Source organism: Amblyraja radiata, chromosome 17 (assembly GCF_010909765.2).
Source record: "Amblyraja radiata isolate CabotCenter1 chromosome 17, sAmbRad1.1.pri, whole genome shotgun sequence".
NCBI classification, from domain to species: Eukaryota; Metazoa; Chordata; class Chondrichthyes; order Rajiformes; family Rajidae; genus Amblyraja; species Amblyraja radiata.
The window spans coordinates 22,116,110-22,130,795 of record NC_045972.1 but is presented as its reverse complement, the minus strand read 5'-3'; positions in this window follow the sequence as shown (position 1 = coordinate 22,130,795).

Below are 14,686 nucleotides of genomic sequence, written 5' to 3'. Positions count from 1 at the left end.
ATTGATTCTTCTACCCCATGACAGAGGCCAAAAATTAAAGGGCATGAGTTTGGGGTAAGTGGCAAAAGGGGATTTAAGGAAGAATGTTTCCACCCAAAGGATAGTTGATCTGTATTGTATTGCTTGAGTGGTGAAAAGTGCTCCCACAACCTTTAAGTTTCTGGTTGAGTACTGGCATGTGAGACCATGGACCTGGTAAACAGGATTAATGTAGTTGGGTACTTTATTGTCAGCATGGACATGGTGGGTCAAAGTTTGTTCCTATACATTCCTCTTAGACTATAATTCTTTATATGTAAATTAAATCTTTCATCGGATTCCTCTGTCCAAATTAAACAGTGCTACGAACTTTGGCCACTGCACAACCAAAGTGATACTTTATTTAAAGTGATTACTGAAGCTACATAAACAGAGAGTGCACGTTGAAGAACAATGCTTTAAGATAACGTTGCAAATGGAGAGCATTTTATCCACAGATTGAGATAATTTGCTTACACACACATCAGATTCCTTTGTTTCCCCAATATAAAGTCTGTTGATCCAACAGGCATTATTTGTTTCTGGGTAACACTAGGTGTTTCAGCATTTCATGGTAAGATCCATTAATTCATTGTAACTTGCTCAATTTGCTCAAAGTGGTAGAGCTGCTGCCTTACAGCTCCAGAGACCCACGTTCGATCCTGATTATGGGTGCTGCCTCTGCTGGGTGGAGATTGTACGTTCACCCAGTGACAGTGTGGACTTTCTCCGGGTGTTCTGGATAGAGAGATATCAGGCCCAAGTGTATTTTGGTGATGCATTGTTTCTGAATAATTGAAATGGATAAGAAAGGTTGAGAGAGATATGGGCCAGGTCATAATGTCATAGTCATAGAGTCATACAGCGTAGAGCCCAAACTGCCCACACACCGACCAACATGCTTCATCTACACTGGTCCCACCTGTCTGCATTTGCCCATATCCCTCTAAACCTATCCTATCCATCTACCTGGTTCAGGCAAATGAGACTAGCCTGGATTGGTCAGCATGGATGAGTTGGGCCAAAGGGCCTGCTTCCTTCCTGTATGACTCTGATGCTATATCTCTGTTGGCGTCTGCAACATGAGTGGACTATTGGAGATGTTTGTGGTGTATTTGCTCTGGAGACGTTTGTGGTGTATTTGCAACATGTCCACAGCTGACACCATGCACATAGACATGACTGGGGGATGAAGTGCGAGAAGAATGTCCATCTCTCTTGCCTTCGTCCCACTTTCTAACACTGAAACAATAAACACGTCATAGCTTCAGTTGAGATCACAGGGATTGAGCTGCTTCCAGGAAGTATCCACTCAGTGATTCATTGCAGTGTAGTGTAAAACTGTCTCATCATGCCTACTGAATGAGCAAATTCCATTCTTTCTTGTATGTACTAAACCTGCAACATCATACTGAGGGAATAATGAACAATAATTCTGAATTTACATAATTGACTTAAACTTATTGATTCTCAAATTCAGTTTAGTTTAGGATGCAGATGCTGGTTTATACTGAAGATAGACACAAAATGCTGGAGCAACTAAGCAAGTCAGGCTGCATCTCAGGAAATAAAAAAGGTGGCGTTTCAGGTCGGAACCCTTCTTCAGACCTTTCAGTTTAGTTTAACTCACCGGGTCAGGCAGTAACTGTGTAGATGGTCTTGATTTGTTCTTTTCATACCTTTCATTCTTTTGTTCTTTGTACAGCTTCCAATCATGGCTTTAAGGTGAAAAGTGCAAAGTTTAAAGGAGATGTGTTGGGCAAGATTTTTACACAGAGGTTGGGTGGTGTCTGGAACGTACTGCCAGGGGTGGCCTGAACATGGCTTTTAGATAGGGTAATGGATATGCTGGAAATTGAGGGGTATAGATCATGTGCAGGCAGTGGAAATAATTTAGCTTGGCATTATGTATTTGGCATTGACAATGTGGGCTGAAGGCCCTGTTCTTGTGCTGTACTGTTCTATAGAAAGACACAAAATGCTGGAGTAACTTAGCATCTCTGGAGGAAAAGGAAAGGTAATGGTTCAAGTCGGGATCTTTCTTCAAACTTGGCATTTCGGGTCGGGACCTTTTTTCAGACCTGACCCAAAACTTCACCTATCCTTTTCCTCCAGATCCTACCTGACCCACTGAGCTACTCCAGCACTCTGTGTCTATCTTAGGTTTAAACCAGCATTGTTTTTGTTTTTACTATACTGCTATAATGTTCTATTTTCTAATCCTTGAATGTGTCAGTTTAGTTTATTGTCACGTGTATCGAGGTACAGTGAAAAGTTTTTTGTTGCGTGCTAACCAGTCAGCAGAAAGACAATACATGATTACAATCAAACCATTTACAGTGTATATAGTGTACAGATGCATGATAAGGGAATAATGTTTAGTGCAAGGCAAAGCCAGCAGTCCAGTCAAGAGCTAACCCTGTGATTTCCCTTCAGTAGTAAATATACATTTTAATGTTCCTTTCAACACTTCCTCAATTAGTTTGGATTCATAGAGTCATACTGCACAGAAACTGGTCCTTTGGGTCACCACATCTGTGTCCATCTTTTACCCATCTACAGTTCACATTTGGCTGCAGTAGTTCTGCATCCTTCCACGCTTTATGTGGGAAGCAACTGCAGATGCTGCTTTATACTGAAGATAGACACAAAGTGTTGCAGTAACACAGAGGGTCATGCAGCATCTCTGGAGAAAAAAGATGGATGACTTTAGGTCAGAACCCTTCTTCAGAATCTTCTCTGCGTTGGCTGCCCAAGTTCCTGTCGACAGGTCACTTAAACAAAGTGATCGTAACAGATGGCACAATGGGCTAAGTGTTCGGTTGGCAACCGGAAGGTAGCTGGTTCGAATCCCGCTTGGAGTGCATACTGTCGTTGTGTCCTTGGGCAAGACACTTCACCCACCTTTGCCTGTGTGTGTCCTTGGGCAAGACACTTCACCCACCTTTGCCTGTGTGTGTGGATGTAATTATGTGAAGCACTTTGGGGTCAATGCAAGTTGACTAAAAATGTGCTATATAAATAAAGACATTTATTTTATTCTGATGCTATGGCCTCTGGTCCTAGACTCTCCCACTAGTGGAAACATCCTCTCCTCATCCACGTTATCCAGGCCTTTCACTATTCAGTAAGTTTCAACGAGGTCTCCCCTCATCCTTCTAAACTCCAGCGAGTACAGGCCCAGTGCCGTCAAATCTTCATCATATGTTAACCCAATCATTCCTGGGATCATTCTCGTAAAGAATGAAGAGCCTGTTGAACTCTCCATAAACTCTCTATATCTCTATAACTCTACCAAGTGCTGCATCTTGTTTGAAGTCTGCTGAGGCTCATTGCATGGTGCTCCTCGTACACAGCTCTACAATTCACGGCAACTCAGGTGTAGCTCCGAGATTGAAATCCGAGATGTGAAAACTTGGCATGTTTGTGAAATGTAAGACAGACAGAGTGTGTAAAACATTCACAGTTCTGCTGAAAAATAAATAAACTCAACTAATCCCACCTGCATGCCAATTTTTCAACCGCTGTCAACTTTTCAAGGTACTGTATTGTTTGACTTCTGAAATGGAGTGAATATTAATTTACAATTGAAATGATACAGTAGTGTACAGTGTACTTATACTGCCAAGGTGTCTGAATAATTCAAATTCCACTTAGAGTAATTCAAAGTATGCGTGACAGCATGGATGGAAGAAGGCTGTTTCCATTTGTTAAAGAGTCAAAAATGAGGTACTGCAGACGTGTGATTAACTGTACAAGTCTTCCCACAAAGAGGAAGTTGAATGTCTACAAAGGAAAAAGTTCTGAGTCTGTGGAAATCACATTAAGGAGCAAGTGGTTGAGATGAAAGATAAAGTGCGCCACAGGATCACTAAGGTGGATGCAGAGGGGACTGACAGAAGGATGTCACAGGTAATACCTGATCTGAGAAGAATTGGTTAATCTGGGGTTGCTGAGTGAAGCCAGCTTTATAGATGGATCTACACCTCTCCAGACACTCTTGTTGCCACTCACTAGCTATGCACTGTTGCCGATAAGATCCCTATCACAAATGGTAGAACAAAGTAGGTAAGAGCAGCCCTTGCTTGTCCTTTTCTCTGTGTATCATCACTGAGCGTTGATCTCCTCTCAGCATTGCTTGAGTTGGATGCACATTTTTCTGAGGAATAGGAGGCCATTCAGCTCTTCAATTCTGTTGTGATCTAGACCAGTGATAATCTTTATCTGAGCTCAAATTCAATCATTTCGTCCCTTATCTAAAACAAACTAAATCTGTCTCAGTTTGAACATTTTTAATTGAAGTTACGAGGAGAGATGGCTCTTTCCATCCAACCTGAAATGTTAACTCTGCTTCGTTTTAGTTTAGTTTTAGAGATACAGCCTGGAACAAGACTCGTTGGCCCACCGATTCCATATCGACCAGTGATCCCGCACACTAACATCATCCTACAAACACAAGGAACAATTTACATTTATACCAAGCCAATTAACCTACTAACCTGTATGTCTTTGGAGTGTGGGAGGAAACTAGAAGATGATCTCGGAGAAAACCCATGCAGTCACGAGGAGAACGTATAAACCCCATACAGACAGCACCCGTAGTCATGATCGAACCCGGGTCTCTGGTGCTGTAAGCACTGAAAGGCAGCAACTCTACCGCTGCACCACCGTGCCGTCCAAGCTGCACTGTGCCACATCTTTTTCCACAGATGCGTTCTGACTGGTTGAGCATTTTCAGCATTCGCTATTTTTAATTATATCAAGGGAAGTATATCAAATTATGAGAGGCATAGATAGGGTGGACAGTCAGAATCTTTTTTCCCCAGGGTGGAAATGTCAAACACCATAGGGCATAGCTTTGAAGTGACTGGGCCAAAGTTTAAAGGCGATGTGCAGGGCAAGTATTTTTCTGCAGAGGGTGGTAAGTGCCGAGTGTGCACTGCCAGAGATGATGATGGAAACAGATACAATAGTGGCATTTAAGAGGCTTTTAGATAAGCACATGGATATGCAGGGAATAGATCGGGTATAGGCAGATGAGATTAATTTATCTTTGCAACATGTTCAGCACAGATATTGTGAGCCAATAGGCCTGTTCCTGGTGCTGTACTATTCTACGTTCTATGTCCTATCCCATCAAATAAAGTTCTTTATGTAGGTTATCAAATCTTTTAACCATCTCAACAGCTCAACTAAATTTCATCTCCATTCACAGTCATCCACACCAATCTCAGCTCACCGACACATTCCACAAATACCTTGTGGTATGACTGATGGGCTGCAGGTGGGTTTTGAAGGTTTCTCTTGCTTGGATTAGAGTGGATTAATTTGCTTTCCATTCATGCCTGATGGAGAAGGAATCATCCCACCCAGCATCTTCAAGAACTATCTCCACATGAAACTATACTTGGTCTTTGCAGGTGTCCATCAGTCGCTCACCATGCAAGCTGTACATCTTTGTTCTTACATTTTATGATTCTTTGATATCTTTGCATTTGAACATCTCAGTCTGCCTTGGCAATTTCCTGTAGCAGTTTTTTTTTAACAGTGATTAATCTCTTCATCATTGCAAAGACAGTCCACCAGTTGATGAAACACGTTTACAAAATGATAATCATCCCACTTCAACCCTGTTCGTGCCAAGAAAACTGAATGGGTTTCCATTCACAGAGTAGGAAACATCTCTATAAATTTTACCAGGCCAGGTGACCATGAGATTGGATTATTTCTATATTTATTTATGGGAATCGGTTCTCACGGGCAAAGTTGAAATTTGCTTTCCATCCTTAATTAGACTGGACAAGATCTTGAGCCCATTTAGTGTGAGTGGGACAATATTTATGCATATGGATTAGTGGTCGGCACTGACTCGGTGGGCCAAAGGGGCTGTCTCCAAACTGCATCCCTAAACGAAACTAAATTGAAGTCCGCTAAAAAAAATTTAAAGGGTAATATATCGGTAATTGGCATTATAAAAATAAATAAATTGATGGATTACACACACATGTGTACACATAATTAAATGGGTGGAATTAAAATGTAATAGAAAGCTGTATTTAGCTTTTTTTCCAATGATATTTCAATGGGCTCACTTTGCTTGCACCAGATTCATTTGACCTGCATTTTGTATACTGATCTTCTAGAAGAGGGAAACCTGCCGAATTCAGTGTGCTCCATGAGGAATCCCTACAGTCTAAGGACTCAGACGAATGTCCCATTTTATCCCAACAACCTGTTGAGGGGCTTATCTGCTGCAGATCCAGGTGGATCCCAATGTTACTCTGGGACCACCATTTCCTAACGGCGGCTCCAGCCTTATGTTAGAGTCATACTGCATGGAATCAGGCCCTTCAGCCTAACCCGTCCATCCCACCCAAGATGTCCCATTTAATCTAGTCCAATTTGTCTGCATTTGGACCATCTATATAATTAAATGTCTATGGTGGTTGCTTTGAAAAAGCAAATGTGGTGGTTGCTTTGAAAATCTATATAATTAAAAGTCTAAACTTGACCACTTCCTGTTTGCACTGTACATTGATTTTAGAAAAAATGCAACCACTTACGGGTGTGACTTTTGGTCACCTTACTCAGAGTCCCCTTCCAGCTGTCAGGGCCAGAGGATTTTTCCCATCAATGAAAAATAAAAGACATTAATGTTTTAAAAATGTTGAGATTCTCTCTCCTGCCAATCACGCCATGAAGGCCACGCCCCTTCTGGTGGGAGGGGGAGGAGCTATAGAAACAGGTCGTGTGGGCGTGGCTCAGTCTCTGCAAGATGAGGGAGGGAGAGGGTCATGACAGTCTGAGCTGGAAATCTACAGAACACTGAGAATACTGACCTGCGAGTGCCCTTTATGTGTTTTTAAACTGTGCATTTTGCAACTGTGTGGCTATTGAACTGTATGCCTTTTGCAACTGTGTGCCTTTTGCAACTGCGTACCTTTTGCAATTGTAAAAAAAGATGAAAATGTCTAAAATTAATTGTACACCCTCTTCCCCTTCTCTCTCACAGTCTCTCACATGTTTTCCGCAGAATTTCTGGCAGTTTCTGAGCTGCCAGCCTGCCAGGCCTGAGTTACTGAGCTGCCAGGCCTGAGTAACTGAGCTGTCAGACCAAGAATCCATTCGGCCCACAATGTTCAAACTAGCCCTCTGGAAACCAGTCCCTTTGGCCCACAACACCCATGCTAGTTCTCCAGTGGGGTTTATGTGGGTTTTATGGTGGTTTTATGGTGGTTTTACCCTGCTTGAAATGGTATGAATGCATTTGAATTTGGTGGTCTTGCACCCTGCTTGAAATGGTATGAAACTGCATTTGAATTTCGTGGCCTTGCACCCTGCTTGAAATGGTAAGAAACTGCATTTGAATTTGGTGGCCTTGCACCCTGCTTTAAGTGGTATGAAACTGCATTTGAATTTGGTGGCCTTACACCCTGCCTGAAGGTATGAAACTCCATTTGAATTTGGTGGCCTTGCACCCTGCTTGAAATGGTATGAAACTGCACTTGAATTCGGTGGCCTTGCACCCTGCTTGAAATGGTATGAAACTGCATTTGAATTTGGTGGTCTTGCACCCTACGTGAAATGGTATGAACTGCATTTGAATTTGGTGGCCATGCATCCTGCTTGAAATGGTATGAAACTGCATTTGAATTTGATGGCTTTGCACCCTGCTTGAAGTGGGAGGAAACTGCACTTGAATTCGGTGGCCTTGCACCCTGCTTGAAATGGAATTTCAAGGAATAGCAGTGACTCAACTGCCAGCCCACCAGCCATGAGTGAGTGAGCTGCCAGCCCAAGAATCCATTCGGCCCACAATGTCCATACTATCCCTCTGGTAACCAGTCCCTTCAGCCCACAACACCCATACTAGCACTCCAGAAAGCCCCCCCCCCCCCCCACAGGCCACCAATATTGAAATTGGTGGAGAGGTGGAATATTGCATTGGGGGACCAGCCCTCCCATGTGAACATGGGACCCTACGGGTCCCACTTAGTCTAGTATCCCTCTAAATCTTTCCTATCCATGGGTCTATTAAAGGCGAAGTGAAAAAATAGATGGAGAAAAACAACGAGAGGGAGAGTATGAAAATTAGATCCATTTCTGTGGGATTATTTGGAATACCTTTGCAAGCAGAAGTTTGTAGACATTTTAATTCCCTCACAGTGATAGATGATGATCAATTGTTAAATCTGAGATTAATTTATTTCCAATAATCAATGTATTAAAGGTGTGGGAAAATATGGGTATCTGGAGTTAATAATGATCTCACTGAATGGTAGCATAGGCTTGAAGCTAAAATGTCCTGTATGACTCTGTATAAGCTGGTCCCGTTTGCCCACGTTTGGCCCATACCCCTCTAAAAATGTGGTTTTTATGTTCCTTTGAGAGAAGTCCCTGCCTTCCTGTTTAAACATGGCTTTGGTGTTTCTGTAATGTGCAGTTGGTTGTTCTTATGTAGTAAACCAATGCCTTGCAGCCTCCACCAAATACACGTGTGGCTCCCAGATTATCAAGGGCAGGAGAAAACCCAAATTTGATTACTTTTGTTTTTAATTTCATTACATTTTAGGTAATAATGAGTGAGAACACTGAGTCCTGCTTGGTGGGACTTGAGACGTTAGTATAAAGTAAATCTCAACCAACCGACACTGTGAGAGCCAAGATCCAGTACTCACATGGTTAATTCAACAATTGTTTTTCTCTTCCTTCAGGTTAATCAACAGCTCCACAAATGCTAGCATTGACTGGTTGTGAATTTCCAGAGTTAATTGCCAATAACAAAATGGACATAGGGTGAGGTTAATGAATTAACATTTGCATGTGTTCTTGTTTTCCTTTGCTGTCTCTGGTGCACCTTCAGGATGAACCACCTTCACATCAGTTTTTTTAATCCTAGTTTCACTGTGCAATTTTCCATTGGAAGGGAATTGAGAATAATCTGTTTCCCCCCCCCCCTGTAAATAATAGTATGATGCTGTGCAAAATGGGAAGAATAGTATTTTGCTGTCATTAAAGGTTTCAGTTCAATAGCTAACACAAAAATGTTTCATTGCTTTGCACAAGAATACACTCTTCTGGCTCCACCTTCTGAATTGAAGCGTGCCAGCTGGGTGCATGCATTGTTTCTCTCCATTGGTCACCACCTTTCTCTCAGCTCACCTTAGTTTTGTTTGGTTTAGAGTTACAGTGTGGAAATATGTCCTTCAGCCTACCGAGTCCACGCCAACAAGAGATCACCCATACATAAGTTAAATCCTACACTCCTCTGTCAATTTACAGAAGCCAATTAACCGACAAACCTGGACATCATTTGAATGTGGGAGGAAACCAGAGCACCTGGAGAAAACGCACATGGTTACAGGGAGAATGTACAGACTCTGCACAGACAGCACCTGTAGTCAGGATGAAACCCGGGTCTCTAGTGCTGTAAGGCAGCAACTCCACAGCTAAGCCACTCTGCTGAAAAATAAAGATTTGCGTTACTTTAGCACCTGACATGTCCTCTCATGTTAATGCTCTCCACAAAGAGTTTGCAACCAATAAAGTTGCTCTGAGTTGGAGTCACTGATTTAATTTAGGAAACATGGTAGCTAATTTGTGCACATGGATGGCAGCATTATGACAATGTTCGGATTATCTTTTGTTAAACCACATTAATTGTGGAATGAGCATTGCCACAGCTGTCAGGAACTGTTCTCAGATTTTTCTTTGAAATTGTATCATTTTAACAATGTCTGACCAGGTCATGGTTGTAGCAAAGATCTTCTCCATTTGTGAAAACTGGAAAGCTTCATGCATTCTACTCCCAAAATAGACATTATTATTATTTAACCTAGAAAAACAAAGATAGCGACACAAACAGAGTCCTGCATATGCTGTCTGGATGCCTGTTTGTTCAAAGATCTAGATAGGGAGACGGGCAAATATTATCAGGAACTAAATGTGTACCTTACCTGATTGAAATGAGCCCCTTTGTTAAGATGAGTGTCAACAACATATTTGCCTTGAAATAAAGATTTTCCATCTATTTTAAACTTTAATCTTTAGACTTTAGAGATATAGTGCAGAAACTGGTCCTTCAGTACTGAGTCCTCGCCGACCAGCTATCACTTCGTAAACTAATGCCCCCGTCCCACTTATGAAACCTGAACGGAAACCTCTGGAGACTTTGTGCCCCACCCAAGGTTTCCATGCGGCTCCCAAAGGTTTTTGTCAGTCTCACTACCTGCTTCCACTACCTGCAACCTCCGGCAACCACCTGCAACCTCCGGGAACCGCACGGAAACCTTGGGTGGGGCGCAAAGTCTCCAGAGGTTTCCGTTCAGGTTTCCTAAGTGGGACAGGGGCATAACACTATCCTACACACAAGGAACAATTTACAATTTTACCAAAGCCAATTAACCTACAATCCTGCATGCCTTTGGAGTGTGGGAGGAAACTGTATAAAACCCACATGGTCACAGGGAGGATGCACAAACTTCATAAAGATAGCACCCGTAGTCAGAATTGAACTTGGGTCTCCGGCGCTATAAGGCAGCAGATCTACCACAATGCCACTGTGCCACCCTTTTCTTCTCATCTACAGTATCTTACATTTTAATGAACATCGAATTATGAAAATGAAAGTTTCCAGTAATAATGTAGTCAGGTTGTTATGTTATTGTGTTAGTAATGATCCAGGAACATGAATACAAATTCCTCTAGTGGGCTGCAGAATTGTATAAATTCTATCAGTCACAGAATTGAACGTAAAGGAAGGGCCACGACCCAAAATGTTGCTTATCCATGTGCTCCAGAGATGCTGCCTGACCAACCGAGTTACTCGAACACTGAGATCCATGCAAGATTTTAGCATCTGCAGTTCCTTGTGTCTAAATTGAGTAAAGAAGTTGAGATGATATGTTACTGTTGTACAAGACATTGGGTCCTTTTAAGAACCTAATATTTTCTTCCTGCTTTAACTCTTTGCCTTGCCCATTCTCAGTCTTTGTTAATAATTCTAATTACATGGGGATCATTTTTTTGTTAATGATGCTTTCATGTCTAGAAATGGGGTCAAGGAAAGAGCGTTCACGTCACAGCCCTGTTTCCACCACCACGCACAAGAAGCACAAGAAGCACCAGAAGCGCAAGATGCCATTGTGTGCAGATGCCGAGTTAGCTGTGTGTTCAGCTCTGGCTGAAGAATTTCTAATCTTGTGATGTGGACTCGATAAGAAGAATGTCTAGAAATGTTTTGATTCTTCCAAAAGCATGTTCAATTGGTGTTGGGGTGATCAGTTTGCACATCTTGTGTTGGATTTCCTGAGCATATAATTCATAGTACACAATGTACATGTTTTTGATGGGAGGTATGGCACCAAGGTGCTGGAAGAACAAACAGAGTTCTGGAGCATTGGTTCAGAGTTAAGGATTGAAATCCCATTGGAGCACCTAAGGAATTCAAATAATATTCAAATAATAGCATAAATCTGAAATTATAACAAAAGCAGGGTTCAGAAAGAGTAGCAACAAACATAGAAACATAGAAATTAGGTGCAGGAGTAGGCCATTCGGCCCTTCGAGATGGCGGATGTGCGGGAGTGGGCGCCGTCTGTGTATGGCAGCCTGCCCGCAGTCCGTCTCTACACCTTTCTTTATTTTATTTTATTTTAAGTCATGTTAAAAAATGTTAGTGGATGTCTTCTATGTGGGGGGTGGGGGTGTGGAAGGGGGAAACTTTATTCTTAGTCCCCTACCTGGTCGGAGAGGCAGCATCCCTCCGTGCTGTTTCTTCGCTCCGTCCTCGCGGCCTACCACCGAAAGTGGAGCGGCGTTTTCCTGTCGGGACCGGCTGGGACTACAGCTTCGGCGGCGGTGGCGCAGCGCTGGGATACCAACACGGAGCGGGCGATACCATACCTGGTCGCCGTGTGGTAAGCTCCGGAGCGCTTTGGCCGCCGACTTCCAACATCGCGGAGCTGTGGCTGCGGGCGTCCGGCCGCGGGCGGCGCTGGATTTGGAGCGCCGCAGAGCCAGGGATCGAGTTCGCCGGGGTCAGAGCTCCAGCCGGCGCGGCCTGAGGACTACGAGTGCCGCGGTCTCCAGTCTCCGGGGAGGAGGCAGCCGCTCCAGACTTTTCCAAGCCGCTGAGGAATGTTCCACCCGACGCCGATGTTCCATCTTTACGGCAAGAGGGCCCTGAAAATCAACGGACTGGCTGCACGGCCACAGATGGGCCCTGACCTCGGGTGTTTCACAGAGGAAGAGGACTTAACTTTCTGGTGCCTTCCCCCACAGTGGAAATGTTTTGATTCTGCTGTGGGGAGACGTTTGTGTTGAACTCTATAATATGTTGTGTCCATTTTTATTCTCTTTTTTTTAAACCTTTTTCTATGGTTTGCAATGGAACTTATTATTTAAATTATGTGAAGCACTTTGGGGTCAATGCAAGTTGACTAAAAATGTGCTATATAAATAAAGTTTACTTACTTACTTACTTCGAGCCTGCACCGCCATTCAATATGATCACGGCTGATCATCCAACTCAGTATCCCGTACCTGCCTTCTCTCCATACCCTCTGATCCCCTTAGCCACAAGGGCCACATCTAACTCCCTCTTAAATATAGCCAATGAACTGGCCTCAACTACCCTCTGTGGCAGAGAGTTCCAGAGATTCACCACTCTCTGTGTGAAAAATGTTTTTCTCATCTCGATTTTAAAGGATTTCCCCCTTATCCTTAAGCTGTGACCCCTTGTCCTGGACTTCCCCAACATCGGGAACAATCTTCCTGCATCTAGCCTGTCCAACCCTTAAGAATTTTTGTAAGTTTCTATAAGATCCCCTCTCAATCTGCTAAATTCTAGAGAGTATAAACAAAGTCTATCCAGTCTTTCTTCATAAGACAGTCCTGACATCCCATGAATCAGTCTGGTGAACCTTCTCTGCACTCCCTCTATGGCAATAATGTCCTTCCTCAGATTTGGAGACCAAAACTGTACGCAATACTCCAGGTGTGGTCTCACCAAGACCCTGTACAACTGCAGTAGAACCTCCCTGCTCCTATACTCAAATCCTTTTGCTATGAAAGCTAACATACCATTCGCTTTCTTCACTGCCTGCTGCACCTGCATGCCTACTTTCAATGACTGGTGTACCATGACACCCAGGTCTCGCTGCATCTCCCCTTTTCCTAATCGGCCACCATTTAGATAACAGTCTGCTTTCCTGTTTTTTGCCACCAAAATGGATAACCACACATTTATCCACATTATACTGCATCTGCCAAACATTTGCCCACTCACCCAGCCTATCCAAGTCACCTTGCAGTCTCCTAGCATCCTCCTCACAGCTAACACTGCCCCCCAGCTTAGTGTCATCCGCAAACTTGGAGATATTGCCTTCAATTCCCTCATCCAGATCATTAATATATATTGTAAATAGCTGGGGTCCCAGCACTGAGCCTTGCGGTACTCACTAGTCACTGCCCGCCATTGTGAAAAGGACCCGTTTACTCCTACTCTTTGCTTCCTGTTTGCCAGCAAGTTCTCTATCCACATCAATACTGAACCCCCAATGCCGTGTGCTTTAAGTTTGTATACTAATCTCTTATGTGGGACCTTGTCGAAAGCCTTCTGGAAGCCCAGATACACCACATCCACTGGTTCTCCCCTATCCACGCTACTAGTTACATCCTCGAAAAATTCTATAAGATTCGTCAGACATGATTTACCTTTCGTAAATCCATGCTGACTTTGTCCAATGTGTTCACCACTTTCCAAATGTGCTGCTATCCCATCTTTAATAACTGACTCTAGCAGTTTCCCCACTACCTATAGGTTTGTCATAATGAAGCAATGAGACAGGAATATGAAAGCCTAGGTCAGACTGGTGTAGTTGTGAGTCCGGACCAAGCAATGTCCAGAAATAGGAGATGGTCAACAAAAGCCGGCATCGTAAGCAATGTTTACATCCTGTGAGAAAGTGAATAAAGAAAAAAAGCACTAGGACGGTGGCATCTTGCAACATAGATTGGGCTTTAAGTAACCTTGCAATTGTCAACTGCTATTGGAAGAAAGATTCAGACTTGCGGCTTTACATAAGTTAGGTTCGAAGTGCAGAATTAGACCATTCAGCCCATCAAGTCTACTCCACCATTCAATCATGGCTGATCTATCTTTCCCCCTCAACCCCATTCTCCTGCCTTCTCTCCATAACTCCTGACACCCTTATGCCCCTGTCCCACTTAGGAAACCTGAACGGAAACCTCTGGAGACTTTGCATCCCACCCAAGGTTTCAGTGCGGTTCCTGGAGGTTGCAGGTGGTTGCCGGAGTTTGCAGGTAGAGGAAGCAGGTAGGGAGACTGACAAAAACCTCTGGGAACCTCTGGGAACCGCACGGAAACCTTGGGTGGGGCGCAAAATCTCCAGAGGTTTCCATTCAGGTTTCCTAAGTGGGACAGGGATATTGCTAGTTAAGAATCTGTCAATCGCTGCCTTGAAAATATCCATTGACTTGACCTCCACAGCCATCTGTGCCAACATATTCACCGCTTCTGACTAAAGAAATTCCTCCTTGTCTCCTTTCTAAAGGTACATCCTTTTATTCTGAGGCTATGGCATCTGGTCCTAGATTCTACCACTGGTGGAAACATCCTTTCCACATTTACTCCATCCAGGACTTT